The 14,036-nt window shown below is 37.2% G+C and overlaps 1 long non-coding RNA gene across 1 annotated transcript in view; it reads left to right on the top strand.

Annotated features, from left to right (window-relative positions):
* The window catches only part of LOC131691239 (uncharacterized), a 29,886-nt gene extending 16,263 nt beyond the window's left edge, over positions 1 to 13,623 (top strand). The window contains exon 3 of the long non-coding RNA XR_009305743.1: positions 12,723 to 13,623. This is a non-coding gene — a long non-coding RNA (uncharacterized LOC131691239). The remainder of the gene's footprint in view (positions 1 to 12,722) is intronic.
* The last annotated feature ends 413 nt before the right edge of the window (positions 13,624 to 14,036 follow it).

The following is a 14,036-nucleotide window of genomic DNA, read 5'->3' as shown; positions in this document are numbered from 1 at the left end:
ATTTTTTAACTTTTTCATGATGGATTTGATCTCATCATAGTTTGTTTCAACAATATCGTCTAGAGACAATACTTGATTTGAAACGTTTTCATATTTTTTAAGACTTCGGTTTCAATATGAGATTAAAATTACGGACGCTTTCAAACTGCTGAGCAAGTTTTTGAGCTTTTTCTTCGTTTGTAAGAAGTATGTGGTCACCTTCCTTCAAGGCTGGAATTGGTTTCTGACGTTTCTTAAGAACCTTAGAAAGTTTACAGAAAGGTTTAGAATTTGGCTTGATTTGTTCAACCTCTTTCGCGAAATTTTCATTTCTTAAGAGTGTGAAGCTATGCTTAATTTCTTTTTGTAGATCCTGATAGATACATTTCATAGCAGGATCACGAGAACGTTGATATTGTCGTCTTCGAACATTCTTCAAGCGAATCAGAAGCTGAAGATCGTCGTCAATAATAGGAGTATTAAATTTTTGCTGTGTTGTTGGTACTGATAAATTTCTAGCATCAACTATAGAATTACTTAAATTTTGTAATGCCGTATCAATGTCAGCTTTATTTTATAAATCAAGGTCATGATTAAAATTATTCTCAATATGAGTTTTGTACCTTTCCCAATTCACTTTGTGATAATTAAACACTGAGCTAATGGGATAGGAAACAGCTTCTTGAGAAAGTGAAAAAGTTGCGGGAAGGTGATCAGAATCAAAGTCAACTTGGGTAATCAATTCGCTACAAATGTAACTTTGATCTGTCAAAACCAAATCAATTGTTGATGGATTCCTTGCAGACGAATAGCACGTAGATCCATTCGGGAACAAAATTGAATTATAAACAGCAGAGCAATCATTAAAAAGTAGTTTACCGTTGGAATTGCTTTGAGCATTATTCCAGGCTCGGTGTTTGGCGTTAAAATCACCGTTTATGAAGAATTTCGACCGATTTCTTGTAAGTTTCCTTTCAAGAAATTAATTTGCTCGCCAGTGAAGCCGTGTGGTGTCCGGCGGGCTGAAATCTTTTTGCACTATTTCGACCAAGAATAGAACCTCTGGGAACTGCTCCCATGTCGTAAGAGGCGACTAACAACATGCTAGGAGTTCCTAGGCCGAGGTTTTGCTCCGTACCGAAGACTTAATCTGGACGGACCTTAAGGTTTTCCATATTACCCTCTTTCCAGTCTGTATTTAGTGAATCACTGACATATACTCACCTTTTCTGATTCGCCTTTCTTGATTGTGTACCAACGTTTTAAGTTTCTTCTGGCGGTTGTATATTAGCCGTAAATGACGAAATCTAATTCTACACTAAGTAACAGAATATATTAATATACCGGCACTTCCACGCCAAGGTTTAACTTCCAAAGCTTTGGTTTAAAAACCGTTTTTAAAAAATGGAAACTTTCATGTAGGAAATTTATTGAATTGGCCTAAGATGGAGCTGTCGAATTTCACAAAAAGCTTTTTATGTTGCAAGTGATCTGTAGTTGTGTTAAATTAGGTATTTTTCTATTATATTTGGAACCGTCTACCGACAAATCTACATTTACGAATACCTCCAAAAGTGACTCCTTGAGGTCTCATGAAGGCCTGACACTAGCTTTATGATACTTTTGCTTTTCTAAACAGTAATAAAAATCTCAACATTCAAGAACTTCACTTTGTCAGAAAATGTAGGGCCATCGGAAGCTAAAACTTCGTAAAATCGCACTCCTGGTCCTTTTTTCAGTGCAGTACTCTACGTCACTCGTTCAAATTTGCACCGCTCTTATGGTAGTCGGTATTTGCTAGTATTACTGTTCTCCCATCCATTCTGGTAGTCAAACGGTGGGATAGCAAAATTCTTACAAGTTTCCTATCTCATGCCTCCACGCGATTCTAAGTCTATTGATGACATTTGGTCCTTAGACCGCAGAATGAGAGGGTGCGAACAGAATGAGAGGGTGCGAACAGATCTAGTCGAGAAAACATTGCCGTAAAAATGAATAGTTGATCGGAAATTAGCCCCAATACGACTAATCTGACTAGTATCTATGAACACGGCTCAATACGTATTGAAAATTCGCCGCGTCTGTTTTTATGAACCTAACTTAAATCTCCGTTATTGCTAACAAGCCCGTGCATCAGATTAACAATCCTTTATATTTCCCTTCAGTGTTCGGTATTATCGCTCGTATACTTGTATTCCACAAACAATCCGATATGGAAAATAAGAAATACTTTCCTTGATTTATAACATCTCGCGCTATTTTTGCCTGTATAATGTGTTATCACTCGGTAGTTTTGAAGCCAATAAATATATCGTAGAGAAGAAGTAGCGAATTCTGTCCAAATACTGTTGCAATAAATAGTGATCCGGCCCATTACGCGGATAAGATTAGCTTTTCTAGGCAATACTCCCACGGTCGGCCGTGTGGAGTTCAAATTGCTTTTGTTTAGGGAACATAGTATACTCTCGGTAGCCGGCTGCCCAGAGTTTAAAAATAACCAAAAACTAAACAAGATCATCTCTTTTTCGAGTGATCGTGCACTCGAAGACTAACTAAACAACTACCTAATAAAACATGCTTTACAGGTCGCATCGTTTGCTTGGAGCGAATCCTAGACCTGATACCCTTCCAAACCACCAACTCCGCGACACCTAGGGAAGAGTCTGATGAATCGTCGTCCTTCCGTTAAGTAGGTGGAGCATCAACACTTCCCGTCTACCTTATCCTTTATCCTTCCCCGTGAACGATGGAGATGGGGGCGGCCGGCAATGATGGCTATCATGCTGTTGAGGTTTTAATATGGGTCTTACCATTTCCTAAGCAACTCTTATTAGATAATCAGCAGTCAAACATGATGAAGTCAGTGTGCAATCCGCCAAAATCATCGTCACAATGCAACGCAACGCAAAGAAATTAATTTGCTCGCCAGTGCACTGAAAAGGCAAATAGGCTGCAGCAATAAAAATGATACCAAGATCAGTTTCAATATCGATAACTAAACTATCGATCTCCTTAGTGTCAAGAGACGGCGTAACGGAATGTTTGATCCTGCGATAAACCGCTAATGCGATTCCTGCGCCGAATCCATCATTACAATTTTGTTAGCAAATTCCCACTTCGATTGAAAAGCTTCAAACATGGAGGTAGAATTTAACATGGCAATCATCATAGGTAACATAGCCTCCTGTAGGTATTTTAATTTTTCTTCCGTTACGCTACCTAGGTCCATTGGACTAAAGGAAGCGTTGGGTGCAAACGAGATTGAGGGCGTGGTAGTTGTAGCCGTTATTTTGGCATTGCTACCTGCCACTGAAGCATAAGATGACACACCATTGTAGGATGGTGTGACGGAGGTAGAAGAAGTTGTTAATCTATTTTGAATCGGATTAACACGTTTGGTCGTGTTTTCTTGAAGTGTACCTGAAGAAGTAGGTACATTTTTATTTGTTGTTTTTGTTGTCTAGAACGAGAATTTATATTTTTTTTTCGAACAGGACAACCCAAGAAATTCGATTTATGATTTTCGCTACAATTAGCGCATTTGAAACTTTTTGTGGTTTTTTCACCGCACAAGTATCTTTCGTGTGCGATTTATCACCACAGATCATACATTTTGGAATCCAAATGACAATTTTTTGTGCCGTGCCCAAAGCCTTGGCATCTACGACACTGGGTCTGATTTTGAATTCTGCCCCCATGTCGTCTATAATGTTCCCACTTTACTCGCACGTGAAACATAAAACGTGCTTTTTCAAATACTTTATAATTATTAACCTCACTACGGTTAAAATGAATTAAATAAAGCTCCTGGATAATTCCAGAGCGTACTGGCGTGTCATCACCGGTAGCCTTTTTCTTCATAAGAATAACTTGCGAAGGAGAAAAGTCAAGTAAATTTTTCAATTCGTTGGATATTTCATCCAAACTTTGACCTTGAGGTAGCCCTTTCAAGACAGCGTTGAATGGTCTATCTGTCTTGAAATCATATGAATTAAATTTATATAACTTCTCCGTAAGATACTGTAGTAGTCGTTTGTGGCCAATCAATTCCTCCGCTGTAACTCGACATTCTCCTCTTCGGCCAATCTGAAAAGAGACTTTTACGTCCGGAAGGAACGTCGAAAGCTCAGTTCGAAAGGCTTTGAAGTCGGAGATCATCACTGTTATAGGCGGAGGTGATTGCGTTTTCTTTTCATTGGCATTATGCGAAATGCGAGGAAATTTAGAAATTTCATCAGCTTCACATTCGGATAAAACATCGAATGAGTTGCTGCAGTCAATTGAATTTTCGGGTGGAGAAGATACCCTTTTCCGTTTAGCTTTAATTTTTGGCACACGGCTTTTCTGGGAGGACCCAGGCATGTTGGAAGAATTAAATATTTCTTTAGGCTGAATTGTTTTTGAAAAATGATTTATTCTTGAAAAAGACTGATTGTGTAGAAAAAGTAGGTAGTCTTGAGAAAGACTGTTGCTGTTGAAAAACTCTAGGTAAACCAGGAGCTATCAAGATTTATGACCGGTTCGAACGAAGGTTCAAGCCGGTATGTGAAATGTATCTTGTTGCAAGACTACAAGTAAGAGCTTTTTAAACTGCAAATGTACACAAACAGAATACAGCTTGGAAATGATAGGTTATTTATAATAATAGTATTTTAGGAGCTGAGAAAAAATAACGCGACAAGTGATCAACCACCTGCTAGTGATAATAGATGAAAAAACTTCTCAGTTGGTACTGTCTCATAACTTATCGACTGTGATCATTATCGAAACAAAACGCCCTAACCCATGTTGTTCGTGGACAACCAAGTTTTTAAACTTACAGCTGTTTTGATTGAGGCAAGATTTACTCACAATACCAAGTAAGGCTAATAAATGCGACTATTGTCTTTCATTTGAGTATTAACAGTTATAAGGATCAGCTCTATAACTGAAGTTCTAGCAATTAGTCTGATTGGATTCCGATAGAGCACTGCTGCCAGGGACAGTTGTTCTTGTTGTTTATTGGGGCTTTAACCTCCTGGCTAGGGACAGTTTACGTTGACGACGGAAAATGAATTTTTCATATATCGTCGTTATGATGCAATATTAATAAAAACTGATAAAACTTATCAATTTAGACTGTATTTGGCTATGTTTTCATTGCAATTGAACAATTGTAAATATTTTAGGAGAATTTATTGAGCATCGGAAGGTAAAAATTGAGCAGCTTCTAACACTGCAAAGGAAGCAACTATCTTTTTCTTGTTTCTTGATCCCACCATTTTCAAGGAAAAATAGTTTTGAAACTCTACATGCACTAGAAAAAAGTTGGGCATGAAAGGGTTAATATTACTTATACGCTACTCTTCCAGGCCCATTGACAGACTATTTTGCCAGTGATTACCACAGCGGGTTACGAGAAGACGATCGATGGGCTGTTACCCTATGACAACATTAACTTTCGTTATGTTACCAGCGTTTACTTCTTTATTGGCATTGCTGGCTGTTGCTTTGAAGGTACTGAATGCTATCGTTATTTCTGTTGATTTGGTACTGGTGTTAGTTTTCGAGATACAAAATGCATTAGTTATTGGGCTGTCTTTTGATTGAGTTTTAACAGCGTATATCGATGGCTGTTTGTTAGTGTTGATTCTAGTAGGTTCCCGATCAGAACATCATAACAGAAAACTATCAAATTTATATCTCATGTTGATATTTATTACTCTCTGTGTTATCTTTATGATGTACCGAACAGGAATGCGAGAAAACTTATATCAAGATTATATCTTCTGGTGCTATCATTGGATTAATAATATGATATTAATGTACGCATACAACGATGATGTTACAGTCAGTTATATATTCTTTCACAATTATCTTTGAATGGTAACGGTTACATAACTGACAGTCTATTTGCTTATACACTGAAGTCTCTTTTTATGCGTCGTAATTCAACTTTTTAAAGTGCATTTTCGAAGCTTTTGATTTTTGCCTTTCTCAATAGAAAGGTATTGCAATTGCTCTGAAAACCGACTTTTTAACGGAGGCCCGGAGGGCCGAGTGACATATACCATTCGATTCAGTTCGTCGAGTTCGGCAAATGTCTGTGTGTGTATGTATGTGTGTATGTATGTATGTGTGTGTGTGTATGTGTGTGTGTGTATGTGACCAAAAATGTTACTCATTTTTCTCAGAGATGGCTGAACCGATTTTGACAAACTTAGTCTCAAATGAAAGGTGCAACGTTCCCATAGGCTGCTATTGAATTTCTAATGGATCCGACTTCCGGTTCCGGAATTACAGGGTGATAAGTACGAACACGCAGAAAATGTCGATTTTAATAAATTCTGCAATGAATGTATAAAGGTGAAATTTTTTCCAAAATATGACCACAACTGCTTCGATTTGTAGTATTAGGTCACTAACATCCATTCAAAGTCTATTTGGCCACATTGGCCACCATCATCGGTTCCGGAAGCCGCGGCGGAAGTATCCAAATTCAGAGTAACAGTCACATCGGTTTCTCGGAGATGGCTTGACCGATTCGACTAAACTTGGCCTCAAATGAAAGGTATTGCGTCCCCGTAAATGGCTATTTAATTTCATCCCGATCCAACTTCCGGTTCCGGAGTTACAGGTTGTGGCGTGCGATCACATAGCAAATTGTGATTCAAACCGATACTCCGATGAAAGCAAAAAAGGTAAAAATTTCGCTAAAATGTCTCTCAAACAACTTAAATTTGCTGTTCTAGGTCACCGACGGCCAACCAAACATTCGTTGACTACATTGACAACCATAGACGGTTCCGGAAGTGCCCGGGAAAAGCGGCCATCTTTCAAAATTTACGAACTCACATCAGTTTCCCGGAAATGGTTGGGCCGATTTTCACAAACTTAGTCCCAAATGATAGCTATAATATCCCCATAGATGTCAATAAAATTTCGTACGGATCGCTTATATGGGTCCGGAAATATAGACTAAATCGTCCGGTCACATATGAAATTCCCATATAAGCCGGAACTCAATTTTTTTTTCAAAGCGGGGGCCTCATGAATTCGTATTTTCGATGCCAAACATCTTTAAAATGCATGAAACGTCGAGATTTTATGTTATCTCGAAAAATTTTTTTTTTATAAAAATCGACTTTGGGACTGCCGATTTCGCACCTTTTTGCCTTACTCATATAGAAAGGTTATGCAATCACTCTGAAAAACGTCAACCTAATCCCGGCTCTCATAAGGTTTCTGGATTTTAACAGGGGCGTAGTTGATGGTTTACGGAGAGGGGTTACACCCCCCCCCCTCTACTGTTCACTCCCCTCCTTTAAAAATCTCCTTAAATCACCCCTCAGACCACCACCCCATCCAGCCCTCATACCCCTACCTTTCAACCCCATCATCTTTAAACCACCACTATATCACAAAGCATACCAATTTAAGCTGGGGAGTCGTTCGTTCATGGGACTTTCGCCTGCCTCACATACCCACCCCCGCATGACAAAATGAGTTAGGAAGCAGATAACATTGATCTAATGCTGATTAGGCTAATGGAGTATGATATTTTTTTGTTTCAAGTGTTTCACCGTCGACACGTAGCTCATCAAGTTCGTGGCTGGCATGCCATTGCGTATAAGTGCAAAGTGTACTAAGAATGTAATGGACATTTCCACAATTATGTTGAACATAAAAAGCCTCCGTGCCATAGTTTAGAGAAATGAGAAAGGCACAATTGCACCGCTAGGTGGATTAAAACAGGTTTTTTTATTAGGATTTTTAAAATTCCGCGTTTTGAGTATAGACAAGTTTTAGATGCAATTGGTCGGAGAACTTGTCAGTGAAGTATTTGATTGACTTACTTGGTCGCAGTTGGATTAAGAGATGACATTTCCTATTTTCTGAGACACTCTTCGGACACATAACTTCCAGTAGGAGGCGTACGATTTAAATATTAAAGACATTATCATAAAAAGCTTTGAAAACGTGAAGTTATCAAAGAGCTTTTCTATAAAGATTATAATTTTCCTATAAAACTTATTTCGAAGAATATGCAGGAAGTATCAAGCAGTCCAAATGAAATAAAGAAACGCGAATTGAAATCAAATTGTACTGGTTTCTTCAGTCTTCCACATATCAAAAATGCCAATAACAAATCCCCAAAAGAGACTTATTTTGAAACCTCAATACTCATTTGTTGCTTTGAATCTATGCGGAATCCTATATAAGACTTGTTGTATTCTTCGTAAAATAATTTACGTAAAATATCCGCTCAATATTACCATGTCGCATCGACATTATTTCTAAAAACCATGCAAAACACGTTTGCGTTTTGCCCTTGACGGATGCGTGGAATATTATGCTAACATTAAACCTCAGTCGAAAACAACGTCGTTGGTTCATGCAGGAAACTTCCCCATCAAACTCAGAATACCCAGGTTCAAAGCAGCAATATCGACAAATAATAATATGCGTGTCATATACTCATAATAACAATCAGCCAGCAGGCATGCAATCATTTGACAATGCTTATAAAAGCTTTCGCTGCGTGAAGCTTTTTGCTTCAAAGCAAAAAGCGCCCTAATGTATGCTTTATTTTTCTCGATTTCTATTTTTAGACGTGCACGCTAAAATCAGTGACATTATACAATAAGTAATACAAGCTATGTTGGGGTCAATTATGCTATCTCAAGTTGTTATGATCGTGTTATATTGCTATCAACATTTGTTATAAATGTGATATTCGTAGAGAATTTTTTGTTAGAATTTTTGTTATTTTAACACCAAACGGTTTTAACTTTATAACAAAATTTGATAGAAAAATTTTCGTAACAAAATATCAGCATGAGTTATAATTGTGTTATTTCCTTCTGGTCAGGTTGACTTTTCATCTCGGCTTCGATGTATGGGTTTCCGTAATGTGCCATCTGAGTACAGAACTGGCAGGAATCTGACCAGAGTAAGGGTCCAGTGTTATTTGCTTATAATTATTGTTGGCTTAAAACAGGGATCTGGATTTCACGGACGTGGTGTAGCTGCACGTATGATAGAGTAACTGTATCACCTCGCTTTAAATAACTTTTCCGTCTCGTTAACATTTGGTCTAATATCAGTAAATCGAAATTGTATTTTCCAATTTGCATAAAAATATTAATTACTCAAATGTCGCTAAAGCGATGGGCCAAAGACTAGATAATTTAACAAGTTTTCAAACAAAATTAGAATGGGATAGCCGGAACGATTCTTGAGATATTCATGTTACCACAGCTTCAAGAAAAAAACCTTTGTTCAACGTTAGAGTTTTGTTAACGGTTGCTCGCAGAATGAAATCGGCTCAGTTCAATTTTTTATCTCCTTGAATAATAACCCGATATGTTAGAAATTTTCAGTGAAGATTTTTGCCAACTTTCACATTTAAATAGAAAATGCACAAGATTTTTTTTTGAAAAATAGTGGCAACACAGCCCACTGCTTGATTTTGACACTTGTGGAAATGGCATCGAAGCAAGAGTAGAAACGTTCCGAACTACTCGTACGCCAAGTAGGCGAAATTGTTGAATGTGGCCAAATTAACTGTCATCAACGTAGTAAATGAGATGTTGCAAGCAAGCAGGGGGTGTCGTCTACAATCGTGCATCGAGTTAAAATCGAGCAGGACTTAAAAGAAGGGGTGGGGGTGTTGACGAAGTTTGATTGTGTGGTACTGGATGACATAATGCTGTCGAAGTTCGCAAAGTAATGTCGCGAGTGGCAGGCGATCTGTTGTTGTGGCTTTAAGAGCGACAATTCCAATTGAGACCATCAATCCCGAATATGCGCAGGAGTGCCTGGTCTGTTGCCTTTTCTCGAGCAACACAACTGTTCCGTTTTGATTTGGCCGGATTTGGCACCTTGTCGTTACGGAAAAAAGCCATGGAGTGATATGCTGCGGGCAACGTCCAGGTGGTGCTCGAGGACATGAACTCTCCCAACACCTTAGACATTCGCTCAATAGAAAAATATTGGGCCATCGTCAAGCGGAAACTCAAGAAGATCGATATGCAGTTCCAGGAAAACTAATGTTCTGAGACGTGGAAAGTGACGAGGGAAACTGCTCAAAACATGACGAAGGGAGTCAAACAAAAGGCCGGCCAATTCGCAGTTGCTGAAAACGAAACTAGTGTGAATATTTATTCTTCACTCTGTATTCGTTGTTCTTGCAAACTTGATTTTTTGATAAATAGTTTGACCGATTTGCACACTTTTTTTTTAACAATTTTTGAACGTAGGCACCGTTTATCAACAACGTTGCAAATGTGATGAAACTGAATATATTCGACATTCAACTCCGGGAAAAGTCACATGCTCTCTTTCAATAAATATTGCACTATTAAATTTAGATCCTCATTATTTTAATAGAAATCAGGAATCAGAATATATCGGCTCGATTGGCAGATCCTCATGTTATTTGGAGATTTGTGTCTATCCATGTCATCGCATCACTGGAGTCATCGATGGAGTTTGCAATGTGTAGTCGGTTCCTTGACTAAAATACTGAAAAGCTCTTTGCCTCCTCATGGCTAATGAACAGGAATGAATTTCACAATTATTTCCTGCCAAGCTAATGGAATGTAACAAATAAGAACACCTAAAAAAATATTTTTGAAGTGTTCATATCCTCGTTGAAATTAAATTGAAATGATCCCATATATTTCCGGAGACTTATAAAGAACAAAATTTGTTTTCGGAGACTTATAAGGAGCCTATTTGATCGATTCGGTTGTCACAATTCTACGAACAAATGGCCAAGAATCAGGACTGTCTGAGAAGAACTCGAAGGCTGTCTTCACTGATACAGAATGCAAATTGTGTGTTAAAAAGACAGTTGAGTGAGTACATCTTCATCAGATGGGTATTCACTATTAGCAGTTCTAATCGAATCGATATGCAACTCTTTCAATTATCATTTAACATCCTAAAGCACATTTTAGACCAATAAATAAAAATTCGGTTTTTTTTAAATTCTACAGTGGTGTAACTCCTTAAGAATCAGTGTAATCAACTAGCCAAGACCGTGACTTATAAAGGCGTTCACCGGAATCAACAGAAAAGTGCGATAAATTTCTTCGAAAGCACGACGAATGAATTGTTTCTGTTAGTTCTATGAAAAACTAGCTAATACCCATCGCGCGTTGCTTCGACTTTCAACGAAATAACAGGAAAACACAATATATTCCGAAGCGCCATCTCGCGGGAAGATAATCCTCAACCAATAGCACACAAACACGCTCCATAACAAATGCCTACTATGCATAAATTTTTACGGTAATCGGCTCAGCCGAGTCCATAATCCATACACATACAAACATTGACATTTATATGTATAGATATGTTATTGTCTATGTTTCACATTTCGTTTTTCGATTGAAAAAATAGGCATTTGAAAGGCCCCATAATATAAATAAAGTTTAATAACACGAATGGAAAGAATAATCTATACATTCCTTTGTTTTAATGTGAGTCTTTGTTTTTTTCCTTATACACATTACAAAATACAATAAAGTGAATCAAATGAATAAGATTTATAAAAATAAAAATTTATTGAATTAAATAAAATGAAGTGAGTGAATTGTTAAAATGGATTAAACGAATAAAACACACGAAATAGAATATTTGCTAAATTTATTTCATAAATAAAATTATTAAAGTTGAACAAATGAAATTAAGTGTTTCGGATTCTCCTCGTCAGTAGCTAACAGTGGACTGGTCCGTAGGTCAGGTGCTCAATCCAAAAAAGATTTCTTTCTTTTCAAGACTAAAAATGATGAGTAATTACTTTAGTGCCGTGCAATTTAGAATAATCTTCAAGCATAACTTTGCTCTGACCATTTCAATATTTGTGATATATTGACAAGAAAAGCAGTAGAATTGTTTTACAGGATACTTTTCAATACTGGCTGTGCATGGGTAAACATAGAATACAATAGAAAAACGGGTTTCCTATGTTACAACGTTAGAAATTACAGAATGAAATAATAAATAACATAACGTGAAAAACAACCACTGACTGACTCCGTTAGAATCCATCTCAATCAAAATAAGAAAAATAGTTTTACATCTCACGCTAAATTGGAGTGATTTCTGAAACACTTAACTTATTTCAAGTATTCCTTGTTATCAGACATTTGTAAATAGTTTTCTAATCAGCATCTAAAACAATTCGATAGTACATATGATACTATTACTACGTTCACACTACGAGTTAAAACGTGTTTTAACGCTATCTTGATGACATTTTTCTTGTTGCTAATTATTATAACATGTTTTAACTCTGTAGTGTGAACATAGTATATGTCATGCAAACTTTATCAGCTTACCGAAGCATAGCACGTAGTTATTGTAAGTTCAACAACAAGATAGACTCGTCCAGCAGATTCAAAACACGAAAACAAATCTCTCTCAAGAGAGAACATAATCCGAGCAATTCAATTACACCCTTCATATAAAAAGAACGTTATTATCGAGAATAGTGCTTTGTTTCACCCATCGTCAGTTTGTAAGAACCCATTACACAGCCATCTAGTTGAGAACGATGAGCAAAGGAGCCTGGACAAATTGTTCTGCTAAATAAAAGACAAGGTTACGGAAGCAAACAAGCAGCCCCTTTCATTGCTCAGGTAGTCGTCGTTGAACGAAACCATCTCGATGAGAAAAATAAGCCTCTCACCTCCTCCCTCTTGCAAAAGAAACCTATGCTACAGTTTGTAAAAATGAGTTTTGCTTGTTTTCAGATTGCCGATTTTCGGCTCGGGTGGAAAAGGATCGACAAATCAACAGAGCAGCAACAAATCACTTCAACTGAAGAGGATAAGAAACTCAAAGGTATTTTCTCTATTCAAAACAAGTGATTATTTATTTCGTTACGTTCCAAGATTGTTTTAATGAGTCTAAATTGAGTTTTAATTAACGTATTTAATAATAAATGAGCTGCATCGAAAGTGTTTGCTCGAGTGTCTTAACCTATCTAACAATCCATCTAGTTTCAGGCCAACTCAACCCGCCGTGGATTCTAAGCATTAATCATCATCAACTAACTCGTTTTCAGCCCAGTGTTCAAATCAAGACGTACCAACTCTATCTTGTTGCCAGCGAAAAGCCGCAAACAAGGGGAGATGGTTACGCAAAAAAGTTGTTCTCATTATATAATTTCGATGTTTATGAACATTTTTTCTGTAACGAAAGCATGATAGTCACACCTCTTTCTTCTAACAGCGACGAGTACGAACAGCGATGCACATACTGTCCCACTGACAGCAGCCCGACTGCCCGTCCGCCGGATTGCTTCTGCAAACGACCACCAGATGACAGGTCGGACCGGCTGTAAAGCTTTCTGGCGGGAATATTGCAGGCAAACGTTGCTAATAAAATGATGTCATTCTTATTGGTGTTGTTTCAAGAACTTTCGATTCTCTAGTAGAAGTTACAGTGATTTAGAGAAAAACTAATAATAGCAATTCACAAATAAAATTAAATAGAATCGACGTTGAACTACTACTTGCTTGATTGGCAAATTAAAGAATATCAATAGAAACAGCTGCTAAATATCCAATCGCTTATTATAAACAGTCTAACGTTGAATGTTTGCTTCCATAGCTTCAAAATACCATTGATTCGCTGATATAAACTAGGCATGTAATCATGATAATCAAAATAAATAATAAAAAAAATTAGTTAATGTGTTTTACTAATTAGTTTCGATTTATTGATTTACGTCTGGAGCTTCCACTTAATTATTTGGCTTCATCGTTTCGTTTTTTTATTTACGTGACTTTAAAAAAAATTCATTCGTCACGTAATATTTGGCTTCATGATGATTTTTTGTTGTATCCGTTAGCTCTGACGTAAGAAAAAGCAAGGGGTTTCCAACGGTATTGATTACATGTCACTCTCGAGAAAAATTACCTAGATTACTTCATGGTTATAAAAATTATTCTTTCAAAAATCCGAGTAATAATTGAGTACTCGATTACTGAAAAATTCCTCGATTACACTGGATTCTTTGGAATAAGTGCGAGTTTCTTTTAAAATTACTTTAGATTATTCGA

The sequence above is a fragment of the Topomyia yanbarensis genome, chromosome 3 (genome assembly GCF_030247195.1).
Source record: "Topomyia yanbarensis strain Yona2022 chromosome 3, ASM3024719v1, whole genome shotgun sequence".
NCBI lineage: Eukaryota > Metazoa > Arthropoda > Insecta > Diptera > Culicidae > Topomyia > Topomyia yanbarensis.
The sequence above is the reverse complement of the archived record's forward strand: the minus strand, read 5'-3'. Positions and strand labels throughout refer to the sequence as shown.